The 14,436-nt window shown below is 37.8% G+C and overlaps 1 pseudogene; it reads left to right on the top strand.

Annotated features, from left to right (window-relative positions):
* The first annotated feature begins 7,807 nt into the window (after positions 1-7,807).
* LOC145096020 (uncharacterized) lies at positions 7,808-13,167 on the top strand (annotated as a pseudogene).
* The last annotated feature ends 1,269 nt before the right edge of the window (positions 13,168-14,436 follow it).

Raw genomic sequence — 14,436 nt, 5'->3', positions numbered from 1 at the left:
TAGCAGTAGTGTCCATCCTGATGATGATCCTTAGACTAGGTCCCTTATGATAGGTGTTTAGGGACGTAAAGTGAGGATAACGGGAACAGGTAATCGGGTTATTGTTGATTGAGGAAGTTAATAAACTTATTTATTATGGGTTAAAACCCCTATGTGCTCACCAGGCTCCCAAGCCTGACCCACTAGTTTTATGTATTACAGGTAGTGGCGCTTGAGCATAGATATGATGTTTGGACGAGGCAGTACAGATATAGGCCTGTAGATATGAAATAATGTAGTAAGGCTTATATTGTACTGTTTATGCTTTTGATCTGTACGAACATGACATCCCAAGTCTTTTAATGAAATACATTTCTATGGAAATGCTTTTGATAAATCTTTATCATATTTTGTTTTGGGACAAATTCCGCAACACTTTTATTTAAAATGTTACTCTGATTTTCAAACAAAGCATAAACAAAATCGGTCTTTTCTGGCCGTGAAAATGGGGATGTCACAAATAACCTTGGATCTATGTTTTTCTAATAATCATGCAAAGTTGTTTTCCAAGGTTATGAACCTATCTAGCATACATGGGGTACAATTTTCTTTGTATAAAAGATAGAACAACATACCTTGTTGTTGAAAGTGTTCTTTGAAACCTTGTGAGCCGAGCACCCCAAGTGTGATGCCTCAAATGCTTCACACAACACCAAATGCTCTTGGAAAGACTTTTGAGAGAACATACACTTCTTAAAATCGGCCTAGCCCTCTTGTTTCATATGTGTAGCCGATTTTAGTGGAGAATGGGATTCTTATATAGTGTTGACACATCTAGGGTTACACCATGTAAACCCTAATGTGTCATGACTCTTCATTTCCATGACCCATGGGTTTGTAACTCCCATGGAGCATCCTATGGGTGGAATCCATCTTGATAATCCATGGAGCCTCTTAGTCCACTATACAAGATATGGATGATTTACATAATCAAACCATATATTTAATTAGTTATCTTTTGATCATTTAATTAATTCTTGATCAAAATAATTAAATAATATTATTAATATATTAAGACTTATAATACACAAATAATCTCCAAGTGTTATTTCTCTCATTTAGTCAATCCAATTGCATGGTGCCATGCAACCCAAATGGACCATGCCGGTTCGGGTCAAGTACTTACCAGAAATAGTTATGGACTTAGACACCTTATCCAACAGTCTCCCACTTGGATAAGTCTAATAACTATAACTGCAGTACTTCAGGAGCCGATCAAAAATCGTAGCTCTTTTAAGGTCTCTCGAAAACTGAGAAGATGATGATACGCCATTTAAAATAAGTGATCATATAATCATCTGTTCTAGATATCAGCCGGACAAATACATGGAACAATGTCTTACTTATTGTCCAACAGTTTGTTTCTCGATTTTCGATTTGTTTGACAAAGAACTTAATTGAACACATCAACTTAGTTCTGACCGGGCCCGGTACATAGGTAAAAACAAAATCATCGAGGGGCCCAGATATCAGCTTCTAATCCAAGAAGGAACAGATAAACTTCGACTCATATGTTTGTTCTACCACTCATTGAATTATACACAAAAGCACGTTTTATAACATCGAGTTACCAATGCATTTTCGTACAATCAATGCATAACCAACTCGTAAGTAACAAATCATATCTCTAGGTTTGAAGACTTATATGATATTACCGTCTCACGATGACTCGAGATAAATTCCATGAAGTGATTCCAGTGAGTGTGGGTTGAGTCCAATGCTCAGAACTTATGAGCACTCATGATTGTCATAGCCATGTCCAACACCTTAGACCTCTACAACCGATAATGACAGTCTTGATTCATACCTACTTCCGACATATGACCGACTGTGGAGGTTTGAATAATATGATATACCAAACATAATTATTCTGGAAGTCAAAACATGCAAAAGAAATATAGTAAACGATCGACAAGAGATAGCAACACTTTACTCATAAATAAAACACCTTTTATTCATCATCTAATGTCAATTACACTTTACAAATTTCGAGGTTATGTAACTACTAAATCTAATATCATCCTTCAACCCTATGCTCCGAGCATGCTGGAGATGCTTAACCCGAGTCAGTCCCTTCATGAGGGGATCTGCTGGATTCTCATCTGATGATACCCTCTTCGCCATGAGGAGTCCTTCTTCTATTCGATGTCTGATAAAATGGTATTTGTTGTCGATGTGTCTGGATCTCCCGTGATCCCTTGGTTCCTTGGCTAAGGCAATAACACTTTCATTATCACAGAAAATTTCCATTGGCTCTTTAATAGTTGGTACAACTCCAAGTTTTCCAATGAAGTTCATCAGCCATATCGCCTCCTTTGCTGCCTCGCTAGCTGCAATATACTCTTATTCACAAGTTGAATCAGCCACTGTCTATTGCTTGGAACTCTTCCAAGAAATTGCTCCTCCATTTAGAGTAAAGACCCAGCCTGACTGAGAGCGGAAATTATTCCTATCAGTCTAAAAGGTAGCATCACTATACCCTACTACTCTCAAGTCATCATTCCCACCGAGGGTAAGGACCCAATCCTTAGTCCTCCGTAGGTACTTGAGGATATTCTTTACCGCAGTCCAGTTTGCCTTGCCAGGGTTCCCCTAAAACCTGCTAACCATGCTCAAGGCAAAGGCTACATCAGGTCGAGTACACGTCATATCATACATGATCGATCCTACAACCGAAGCATAAGGTATTCGACTCATTTCTGCTATCTCAGCCTCAGTACTAGGGCTTTGTGTCTTACTCAATCTGGCGTTACTCTGGATGGGTAACTCTCCTTTCTTGGAGTCCTGCATGCTAAATCTCTTCAGCACCTTCTCCAAGTAAGTACTCTGACAAAGTCCAATTAGTCTTTTACTCCGGTCTCTCAAGATCCTTATCCCTAGAATATAGGCAGCTTCTCCTAGGTCCTTCATAGAGAAACACTTCCCAAGCCAGGACTTAACTTCCTGCAGAGTTGGGATGTCATTTCCTATGAGTAGTATGTCATCCACATACAATACCAAAAAGCTAAATATACTCCCACTAGCCTTGACATATACACAAGATTCATCTTCACTCCTAGAAAAGCCAAATTCCTTGACTTTCTCATCAAAGCAAAGATTCCATCTGCAAGGTGCTTGCTTTAACCCATAAATGGATTTCTCAAGCTTACACACTCTATTAGGGTACTCTGTATTGACAAAACCCTCTGGCTGACTCATGTAAACATCCTCAGCCAACTTTCCATTAAGGAAAGCGGTTTTGACATCCATTTGCCATATTTGATAGTCATGAAATGCGACTATGGCTAACAGAACCCTAATAGACTTAATCTTGGCCACTGGAGAAAAGGTCTCATCGTAATCAACTCCCGGAGTTTGTGAGAAACCCTTTTCAACCAGTCGTGCCTTATAAGTGTGTACTTTCCCATCCATGTCGGTCTTCTTCTTGAAGATCCATTTCCACTCTACTGTCTTTCGACCTGGTACATTCTCAACCAAGTTCCAAAGTTGATTGTCATACATGGACTGTATCTCGCTGTCCATTGCCTCTTTCCACTTGGCTGACTCAGGGCCTGCCATGGCTTCCGCGTAACTGTTAGGTTCATCCAAACTTATCAGTGTCTCATCACTGATAAGTGTATCACCTTCCGCAGTAATATGGAATCCATAGTAATGCTTAGGTGCATTCCTAACCCTTTTGGAATGCCTCAGAGGTACAGACTTGTCAATTGGCTCAACAGGAGTTTCCTCCTCAAGTTGAGTGCTAGGGTTTGAAGTTCCTTCACCACTTGACTCTTGAAGTTCTTCAAGGTCAATTTGCCTCCCACTGTTTCCTTGGCTTATGAACTCTCTCTGTAAAGAAAGCCCTCCTAGCTACAAAGACCACATTTTCACTAGGTCTATAAAAGATGTAACCAAAGGATTGATGTGGGTAGCCGATGAAAATACACCTCTCGCTTCGAGGTTCGAGCTTATCATGAGTCTCGCGTCTCACGAAAGCCTCGCTACCCCAAATCTTGATGTGCTCTAGTTTGGGTACTTTATCAGTCCACATCTCATGAGGAGTTTTGGCAACTTTCTTCGTAGGGACTAGATTAAGGATATGGGCGACAGTCTCTAAGGCATACCCCACAAATGAGATTGGTAGCGAAGCTCAACTCATCATGGAACGAACCATATCCATCAAGGTTCGATTACGCCTCTCAGCCACATCATTCAACTGCAGTGTCCTAAGAGGTGTCAATTGTGAGACAATCCCACATTCCATAAGATAGTCAAGGAACTCTGAACTAAGATACTCACCACCTCGATCGGATCGAAGCATCTTAATGTTCCTGCCCAATTGATTCTCGACTTCCTGTTTAAATTCCTTAAACTTTTCGAAAGTCTCTGACTTATGCTTGATTAAGTAGACATATCCATATCTACTGTAATCATCAGTAAAAGTCAAATAATAACGATTAGCATCCCTTGTGGCATGTTTGAACGGCCCACACACGTCCGTGTGTACAAGATCCAACAAACCTTCACCCTTCTCACAAGAACCTGTGAAGGGTGACTTTGTCATTTTTCGAAGTAAGCACGATTCACAACTATCATCTGACTTTAGGTCAAATGACTCCAAGACTCCATCCTTTTGGAGTTGGCCTATGCGTTTCTTGCTTATATGTGCAAGATGACAATGCCATAATGATGCTTTATCCAAGTTATTATTAACAGAATCAATACACAATACATTATTTCCAAAGTTATCAACCACATATACTGTTTCATACACGTCATCACAAGGTAATGCTTTAAAATAAAGAACTTTATTAAAGAAAGCATTAATCGAACCAACTTCATATCAAATGAAAAGGTGAAGCCTTGTTTCTACAATGCATGAAAGGAAATAATATTTCTTGCCATTTCTGGCGAATAACAACACTTATTCAAATCTAAACTAAACCCACTACTTAGCGATAAAGTATAAACTCCAATCTTGGTGACAGGTAAAGCTTTCCTATTCCCCATGATTAAGTTTATTCTTCCTTGCTCCACATTCTCACTTCTTCTTAGTCCCTGCAAATCAGAACATATATGAATACCACAAGCGGTATCAAGGACCCAAGAGTTAGAATGGGGTGAGTTATTAGATAAGATAGTGTAAATACCTGCATGGTTGGGTTTAACTTTCCCATCCTTCACATCTTGCTGGTATTTTGGGCAGTTTCGCTTTCAATGTGATTTTTCATGGCAATAGAAGCATTCAGCCTCTTTTGGGTCAGAAGAAGGAGTGAAGAAACCTTTATTGGTTCCACTTGAAGAAGATCCATCAAGGGCCCTAGCCTTGGTACCCTTCGAAGAGCTCTTTCTCTTCTTCCCTCAACTTTTCCCGATTGCCAAAACTGGGGCGGAGTTTGGAGTAGGAGTGTTAACAACCGACTTCCCCTTAAGACCTGTTTCTGCGGTCTTGAGAAGATCCTGAAGTTTGCTGAGTGTGACCTCTTCCTTATTCATGTGATATGTCATGCGGAACTGATCATAGCACGATGGTAAGGAGTGCAAAATGATATCTATTGCAAGCTCCTCAGGGAAGTTCACATTAAGCTTCAGCAACCGATCCACATACCTTTGCATTTTTTGCATGTGGCTCGTGACAGATTCCCCGTCCTTCATCATGGTTGTTATCATGGAGCAGAGGATTTCATACCTCTCTTGTCATGCACTTTGATGGTATCTTTCCATTAGATGTTGGTGCATTTCAAAAGGGTAGAAGTCCTCATTGGACTTTTGGAGTTCCGCTGTCATTATGGCCATCATGATGCATGCCACTTTCGTAGCGTCCCTTTCATGTGTCTGGAAGTCAGCGATCTCCTGGGGAGTTGCAGCGGTCTCATCAATCTCCTTAAGCTCCTTGTCGAGGACATATTCTTTGTCCTCGTAGCGGGTAATCATCCTGATGTTTCCATTCATTGAAGTTTGATCCATCAAAAGTGACTTTCCCACACAAGTTCATAAGGGTAAAGGAGCCATTAGGATTCGAGCCAGAAGCATCATTGTTTGAAGACATCTGAAGGAAGAGGACAAGATTAGTTTAGATATTAAGAGAGTCCTTAATAAATCACCCAAATGTAATATTAAGGCTAGGATCCAATCACAATATATTATAACTTAGAAGAGGTATGTCATAATCCAAGCTATAACATATTTGAAAGGTAGGTGAATGACGATTCACCAATTTCCACCATGAAAAACGAAATATTAAATATTAGGTTTTTGATTGGTTCTTAGAAATTCCTAGATTCTTTTGAGATTCAATGAACTTTTCAAAGGCATGTTTCAATAACGAGTGTGCCCTCTAAGTTTTTGTGACTGGGATACCGAGGATCACAAAACAAGGTGTGAATGGTACCCTTAAAATTTATCCCTCAATCGATGTGCCGGTAAACCACACACGCTCCACCGATACTATGATAAACCTTAAGTCACCCTTTACCTACCTTGTTAAGTCCAAGTTAGTGTGCCGGTTAACCACACACGCTCCACCAACGACTTAAACAAAGTGTAAAGTGTAATTTCATGGATTAGCACCTTATTCACATTTTTCCTAAAGTAACTAAGATTGGGAATTTAATAAAAGCATTTAGTTACTTTATAATATTCATCATACTTTTAATGAGAATTTATAAGTCCTTGTCTTACCCGTTCGGCTAACGACCCTCTACCGATCAAGGAAGCGGTGGGTGAGAGTGGACACCCATTAAGTTGCCATTTTATAGGCAACAACCTTATACCCCCTTATAGATCGGCTTCGTGAATGAGGCGTACTAGCAGTAAGACGACTTGCTCTTATACATATATATATATATATATATATATATATATATATATATATATATATTATTAACTTATAACATTATAAAGTATAACGGTTGAATTTTAACTTTTAAAATTCTAAGGGTTGGAACTAAAGTTTTTATCAAGACTTTACTTGTTCCAAAACTTTAGAGCAAGTTTTGTAAACTTTCAAAACTTTTCATTTCTTGTAACTTATGAGTTAATTAGATTATTAAAAAATGAAGACTCTTCATTTTTATAACCCATGTGTTCTTTTAATGGTTTTAAAACAAAGTGACTTTTGGTTTTCCATAACTTGAGGACAAGTTATGGACTCCATTAAAACACATAATGATCATAAATTAATCTACCACATAGGTTACAAACAATTCCTATGATCATCTAAACATCATAAGATCAAGAACATGAATATGAACACTTTCATGAATCAAAAAATTACACTTAAAAACTTGTAATTTTGATAATTTTGTCATTGTAAATGGATTAACATGAGCATTACACCAACTAAAACAAGTTTTAAAACACCAAAACAGTTTAGGGTAATGTTCCTAGTCCATTTCCAACAACAAAAATCGAAATTCTGAAAATTGCAGCCTCTACTCGTCGAGTGCATGAACTGACTCGACGAGTAGCTTTCATTTGGTCATGCACTCGTCGAGTCCCCCTATGGACTCGGCGAGTTCATATGGGCAGAAAGCAGAAAACTCGATTTTTTCAAGCAGTTTGCACAAAAATCAAACAAGCAAGCCTAGGCTCTGATACCACTGATGGGTTTTGAGCATTCTAACACTTCCTAAGTGTACATGCAACCCTAATAACTTTGGATCTATGTTTTTCTAATAATCATGCAAAGTTGTTTTCCAAGGTTATGAACCTATCTAGCATACATGGGGCATAATTTTCTGTGTATAAAAGATAGAACTACATACCTTGTTGTTGAAAGTGTTCCATGAAACCTTTTGAGCGTATCAATGACAATGCATACAAATTGGACCTGCCGGGTGAGTATAATGTTAGTGCAACTTTCAATGTAACTGATCTAGCTCCTTTTGATGTAGGTTCTGATTTGAGGACAAATCCTTTTCAAGAGGAGGGGAATGATGCAAACCCACAGCTGTCAACAAAGGATCCAAATCAAATGCCAGATGGACCAGTTACGAGGGCACGAGCTAAAACATTCAAAGAGGCTTTAAATGGATTGGTTAGAGAAGTTTGTACTCAAGAAAGTGTATGGAGACCCATTGGACCCAATCAAAGTTGGATTACCATAATTCAAGTCCAAGAGTGATTTACAAGATACAATAAGAGCCTTTATAAGCCCATTTCGTTTTTTTTTTCTATATTTTTATGTAATTTTCGTTTTTATATATCCTAAATAAGTGTTGGGGAGATAAAAGGGTCTTAGGTTACATGAACCTTGTGATAAACCATGTCTAGGTTCATAGTTTTAAACTTGGGGGTTAAATGCCTTAAATTAAAGACACTTCTTTAATTCATGGCTCTTTAGGTACTCTTCCCACACTATAAAAACGTGGTATTTGTATCCATTTGAAATCAATCAAGTTTTGAATACAATTTATGAGTTTTTAACTCTTTTTTTCGTTCTTTGTGAACTTTAGAACTTATCAGGTTTTCATAGCTTGTGGCGTTCAAACTTATCAATCAATTTGGTGGGTTGATTGTGGCGTTTTATACCAAGGTTCTTGTCTCTTTATAGACAACGGGTCGCGGTTTCCACCTTTGTTTTACAATTCTGTAACCAAAAGAACGATCGGGCAAAACGTGTTCAAACCTAGTTTTCGGGTGAGATCACATCATTTGGTATCAGAGCCAGTTCTTTGTGTTGCATATCTATTTTGTTTTCTTCCTTGATTACTTGAGTTCTAAGACGCATATTGGTAGCGGGTCTTGTCACAAGTTGTCAAGGTTCTTACTAGCGACTTTTGAATTTCTAAGTTGTCAAACTTCTATATTCTACATTTCTTTTGTTTCCTTTATGTTTTCATTTGGCTATTAGTTTCCTCAAAAAAAAAATCAAAGGAAAAAAAAAAACAAAAACAAAAACATAAAGAAGCAAAAAAAAAAAAAAAGAAAAAGAAAAAAAGCAAAAAAAAATATTTACAAAAAAAAAAGATTTACAAAGAAAAAAAAAGAGAGAGAAAAAAAAAACAAAAAAAAAGGAAAAAAAAAAGAAAGAAACAAGAGGAGGAACAAGTAAAGCCTTTTTTTTTTTCTATAAAGTCAATTTGAATTGCAAGTGTAGTCTTTTTTTTCAAAAAAAAAAAAATAACCCATTGTTTGCTTCATCATTAGCAAAGCCAAGTTTGTTTGGCTTTCTTTTGTGTATTGAGGTTACTTTAATTTGGATACAATTTCTTTTGATTTGTTTGGTAAGTTTGAATTCCTCAAGGCCACAAGTTCAAATTTGATAATTGCTTCTTTAGTTTGTTTAGAACTTTAAGAGTTAAAAGGGAGTGGTAAAAGGCTGTGTGGTGAGACTAAAAGAGGGTAAAAGCCATTCGAGGGATACACGAGGGTTGAGTGAACTATTTTTGAGAGAAACACGTGAGTGAGTGTTGGGAGGAAGTAAATTATTATTATTATTATTATTATTATTATTTATTTTTTTTGCAGAAATATAAGATGGGTGATCAAAACCCCCCACCAAACCTTCAAGTTCAAGCTATGATGGATGAAATGCGACGTTTGATGACAAATGAATTTAACCAAGTACATGAAAGAATGGACCGAATGGAGGCACAAGTACAAAGAACTCGATCTCGAGCATCATCACAGGTTTCTAACGGGGAAGAGGAGGATGATGGTTGGGAACCTGAAAGGCGACCAAATAGAAGGAGGTCACGAAGAGATGACAATTTAAGTTCTATTAAAATGAAAGTTCCTTCTTTCAAAGGCAAGTCAGACCCGGACGCGTACATTGAATGGGAGACAAAAATGGAGTTCATATTTGATTGTCATGAATATTCCAACCGTAGGAAGGTAAAACTAGCCATAGTTGAGTTTTCTGATTATGCACTAACATGGTGGGATCAACTTCTAATCACTAGACGGAGAAATGGAGAAAGGCCTATTGAGACATGGGATGAAATGAAGAGTGTCATGCGAAGACGGTTTGTGCCAAGTCATTACTTTCGTGATCTCCACAATAAACTTCAAAGCTTAAAACAAGGCAGCAAGTGTGTTGATGATTACTTCAAAGAAATGGAGGTTATGATGGTTCGTGCCAATATTGAGGAGGATCCTGAGGCAACCATGGCCAGATTCTTAAATGGCTTAAATCTTGAAATTCGTGATCGCGTTGAGATGCAACATTATGTTGAAATTGAAGACATGGTCCATATGGCTGTTAAAATTGAGAAACAATTAAAAAGAGGTGGCGGGTCTCGAAATAACACTTGGAAGGCTAGTACTTCAAAAAAATCAGAAAATACACCTACTTCTTCTTCTAATTCCAAATCTGATCCTAAAACAACAAACTCTTCAAAAGGAAAAACTGATTCCTCTACTTTTAGGAATCGTGACATAAAGTGTTTCAAGTGTCAAGGAAGGGGTCATATTGCAAGTCAATGTCCAAATAAGCTTACCATGGTGGTTAGAGAAAATGGCGAGATCGAAACGGATGAATCAGATTCTATAGTTTCAACGGAAGATTGTAGTTATGATGAAGAGGTGGCTGTTCAAGGTGATTTGTTGGTTGCAAGACGAGCTCTAAACATTCAATCCAAGGAGGGAGACGATGCCCAAAGGGAGAATATTTTTCATACTCGTTGCTATGTTCAAGGCAAGGTATGTAGTGTTATAATTGATGGTGGGAGTTGTACTAACGTTGCAAGTACTTCCATGGTTGAAAAGTTAGGTATACCCACGATGAAGCATCAAAAACCATACAAACTTCAATGGCTCAATGATAGTGGTGAGGTGCGAGTTACAAAACAGGTGATGGTTTCATTTCGGATTGGAAGATATGAAGACGAGGTGTTGTGTGATGTTGTTCCTATGCAAGCCACTCACTTGCTGCTAGGTAGACCATGGCAATATGATAGACACGTAAGTCACGACGGTTTCACTAACAAATACACTTTTGTTTACAAAACAAAACCGGTAACTCTTGTACCAATGTCACCAATTCAAGTTTACCAAGATCAAGTAAAACTTCAACAAGATGCGAAAAAAGAGAGCGAAGGAAAAAAAGAGAGTGAGAAAAAAAAAGATGATGAACAAAAAAAAATGAGTGAGAAAACAGAAGAAAATGAACAAAAAAAAGAAAGTGAACAAAAAAAAGAGAGTGAAAAAAACAAAGAAAACATGAAAAAAAGAGGGAAAGAAAAAAAGGAAAATAAATATATTGCACTGGCAAAAAAAAAAGTGAGGTAAAAGAAGCTTTTAAATCAGAAATGCATATTGTGCTTCTTTTGTTCAAAGAAGCTCCAATAGCCACTAACACTTCGGCCGGAACTCTTCCGAGCGATGTTACCTCTCTCTTGCAGGAATTTGGAGACTTGTTTGCTGAGGATGTTCCAAATGGATTGCCACCAATTCGTGGGATTGAACACCAAATTGACTTTATGCCTGGGGCGTCTATTCCCAACAAACCAGCCTATAGAACAAGCCCTGAAGAAACCAAGGAGCTACAAAGGCAAGTTGAAGAGTTACTTGCAAAGGGATTGGTTCAAGAAAGTATGAGCCCTTGTGCCGTTCCAGTCTTGTTAGTGCCAAAGAAGGATGGTTCTTGGAGGATGTGCGTAGATTGCCGTGCCATCAACAATATTACGGTAAAGTATCGTCATCCCATTCCCCGACTCGATGATATGCTTGATGAGTTGTATGGAGCAAAACTTTTTTCCAAAATTGATTTAAAAAGCGGGTATCACCAAATTCGCATGAAAGAAGGTGATGAGTGGAAAACAGCTTTTAAAACAAAACATGGTTTATATGAATGGTTAGTAATGCCTTTTGGCCTAACTAATGCTCCTAGTACCTTCATGAGATTAATGAACCATGTTTTGCGTGAATATATTGGCAAATTTGTGGTTGTTTACTTCGATGATATTTTGATTTATTCAAAGTGTCCAAAAGATCACCTTGAGCATCTGACATGTGTTTTGAGTGTGCTTAGGAAAGAAAGGCTATATGCTAACTTGAAGAAGTGTACCTTTTGTACTGACCAAGTTGTTTTCCTTGGGTATGTGGTGAGCTCCCAAGGAGTGGCTGTTGATGAAGAAAAGGTAAAAGCCATCCAAGATTGGCCAACTCCAAAGACTATAAGTGAAGTTCGAAGTTTTCATGGCCTGGCAAGTTTTTATCGCCGGTTTGTCAAACATTTTAGCACTTTAGCATCACCACTTACATAAATCATCAAAAAGAATGTTGGGTTTAAATGGGGCAAAGAACAAGAGCATGCTTTTCAACAACTCAAGTTTCACTTAACTCATGCTCCTTTGTTGTCTTTGCCTAATTTTGACAAAACATTTGAAATTGAATGTGATGCATCAGGAATTGGAATTGGTGCTGTTTTGATGCAAGAGGATAAACCTTTGGCATATTTCAGTGAAAAATTAAGTGGGGCAACTTTAAATTACCCAACTTATGACAAAGAGCTTTATTCTTTGGTCCGAGCATTGAAAACATGGCAACATTATCTGTGGGCTAAAGAATTTGTAATTCATTCAGATCATGAGTCCTTAAAGTTTCTAAAAGGACAACACAAATTAAACAAAAGACATGCTAGGTGGATGGAGTTCATTGAGACATTTCTTTATGTCATCCGATACAAGAAAGGTAAGGAAAATGTTGTGGCTGATGCTTTGTCACGTAGACACTCTCTACTTTCTTCTCTAGATTTCAAAATTCTAGGATTTGAACAAATCAAGGAATTATACCACAATGACGTTGATTTTGGTCAGATTTACCAAGCTTGTGAACAATGCTCTTTTGAAAAGTTTTTCTTACATAATGGTTTTTTGTTCAAAGAATCAAGACTTTGCATTCCTAAATCTTCCTTGCGTGAGCTTTTGGTTAGAGAAGCACATAGTGGAGGCCTTATGGGACATTTTGGGATCGCAAAAACATTATCTACTTTGCAGGAACATTTCTTTTGGCCAAAAATGAAGGTGGATGTTGGAAGAATTTGCAATAATTGTATTGTGTGCAAGCAAGCCAAATCCAAGGTTCAACATCATGGTTTATATACTCCACTTCCAATACCATGTGAACCATGGGTTGATATTTCAATGGACTTCGTGTTGGGTCTACCAAGATCCAAAAGTGGAAAGGACTCTATTTTTGTGATTGTTGATAGGTTTTCTAAAATGGCTCATTTTATTGCATGCAATAAAACTAATGATGCATCTCACACTGCTGATTTGTTTTTAGAGAAATTGTCAGGTTGCATGGAATGCCAAAAACCATTGTCTCAGATCGGGATTCTAAGTTTTTGAGTTATTTTTGGAAAACTTTGTGGGCAAAATTAGGGACAAAACTCTTGTTTTCAACAACTTGCCACCCACAAACGGATGGTCAAACAGAAGTGGTGAATAGGACCTTGTCCACCTTGTTGAGGGCTTTAATAAAGAAGAACATCAAAACATGGGAGGACTGTTTGCCACATGTTGAGTTTGCATACAATCGTGCCACTCATTATGCTACAAAAATGTCACCATTTGAAATTGTATACGGTTTTAATCCTTTGACTCCTTTGGATTTATCACCTTTGCCTTTTTCTGAGCAGGTTAACTTAGATGGAAACAAAAAGGCTGAATTTGTGAAACAGATACATGAGAAAGCAAGACTAAATATAGAAAGAAGAACGGAGCAATATTCAAAACAAGCGAATAAAGGGCGACGCAAGATGATTTTTGAACCGGGTGATTGGGTTTGGTTACATATGAGAAAAGAACGATTTCCAGCCCAACGACGTTCAAAATTGCTTCCAAGAGGGGACGGTCCTTTCCAAGTTTTAGAGCGTATCAATGACAATGCATACAAATTGGACCTGCCGGGTGAGTATAATGTTAGTGCAACTTTCAATGTAACTGATCTAGCTCCTTTTGATGTAGGTTCTGATTTGAGGACAAATCCTTTTCAAGAGGAGGGGAATGATGCAAACCCACAACTGTCAACAAAGGATCCAAATCAAATGCCAGATGGACCAGTTACGAGGGCACGAGCTAAAACATTCAAAGAGGCTTTAAATGGATTGGTTAGAGAAGTTTGTACTCAAGAAAGTGTATGGAGACCCATTGGACCCAATCAAAGTTGGATTACCATAATTCAAGTCCAAGAGTGATTTACAAGATACAATAAGAGCCTTTATAAGCCCATTTCGTTTTTTTTTCTATATTTTTATGTAATTTTCGTTTTTATATATCCTAAATAAGTGTTGGGGAGATAAAAGGGTCTTAGGTTACATGAACCTTGTGATAAACCATGTCTAGGTTCATAGTTTTAAACTTGGGGGTTAAATGCCTTAAATTAAAGACACTTCTTTAATTCATGGCTCTTTAGGTACTCTTCCCACACTATAAAAACGTGGTATTTGTATCCATTTGAAATCAATCA

The sequence above is a fragment of the Lactuca serriola genome, chromosome 3 (genome assembly GCF_051521515.1).
Source record: "Lactuca serriola cultivar US96UC23 chromosome 3, Lser_US96UC23_V15, whole genome shotgun sequence".
In the NCBI taxonomy this organism is placed as follows: Eukaryota; Viridiplantae; Streptophyta; class Magnoliopsida; order Asterales; family Asteraceae; genus Lactuca; species Lactuca serriola.
Note: the sequence above shows the minus strand (reverse complement) of the source record. Positions and strands in the feature narration are given on the sequence as shown.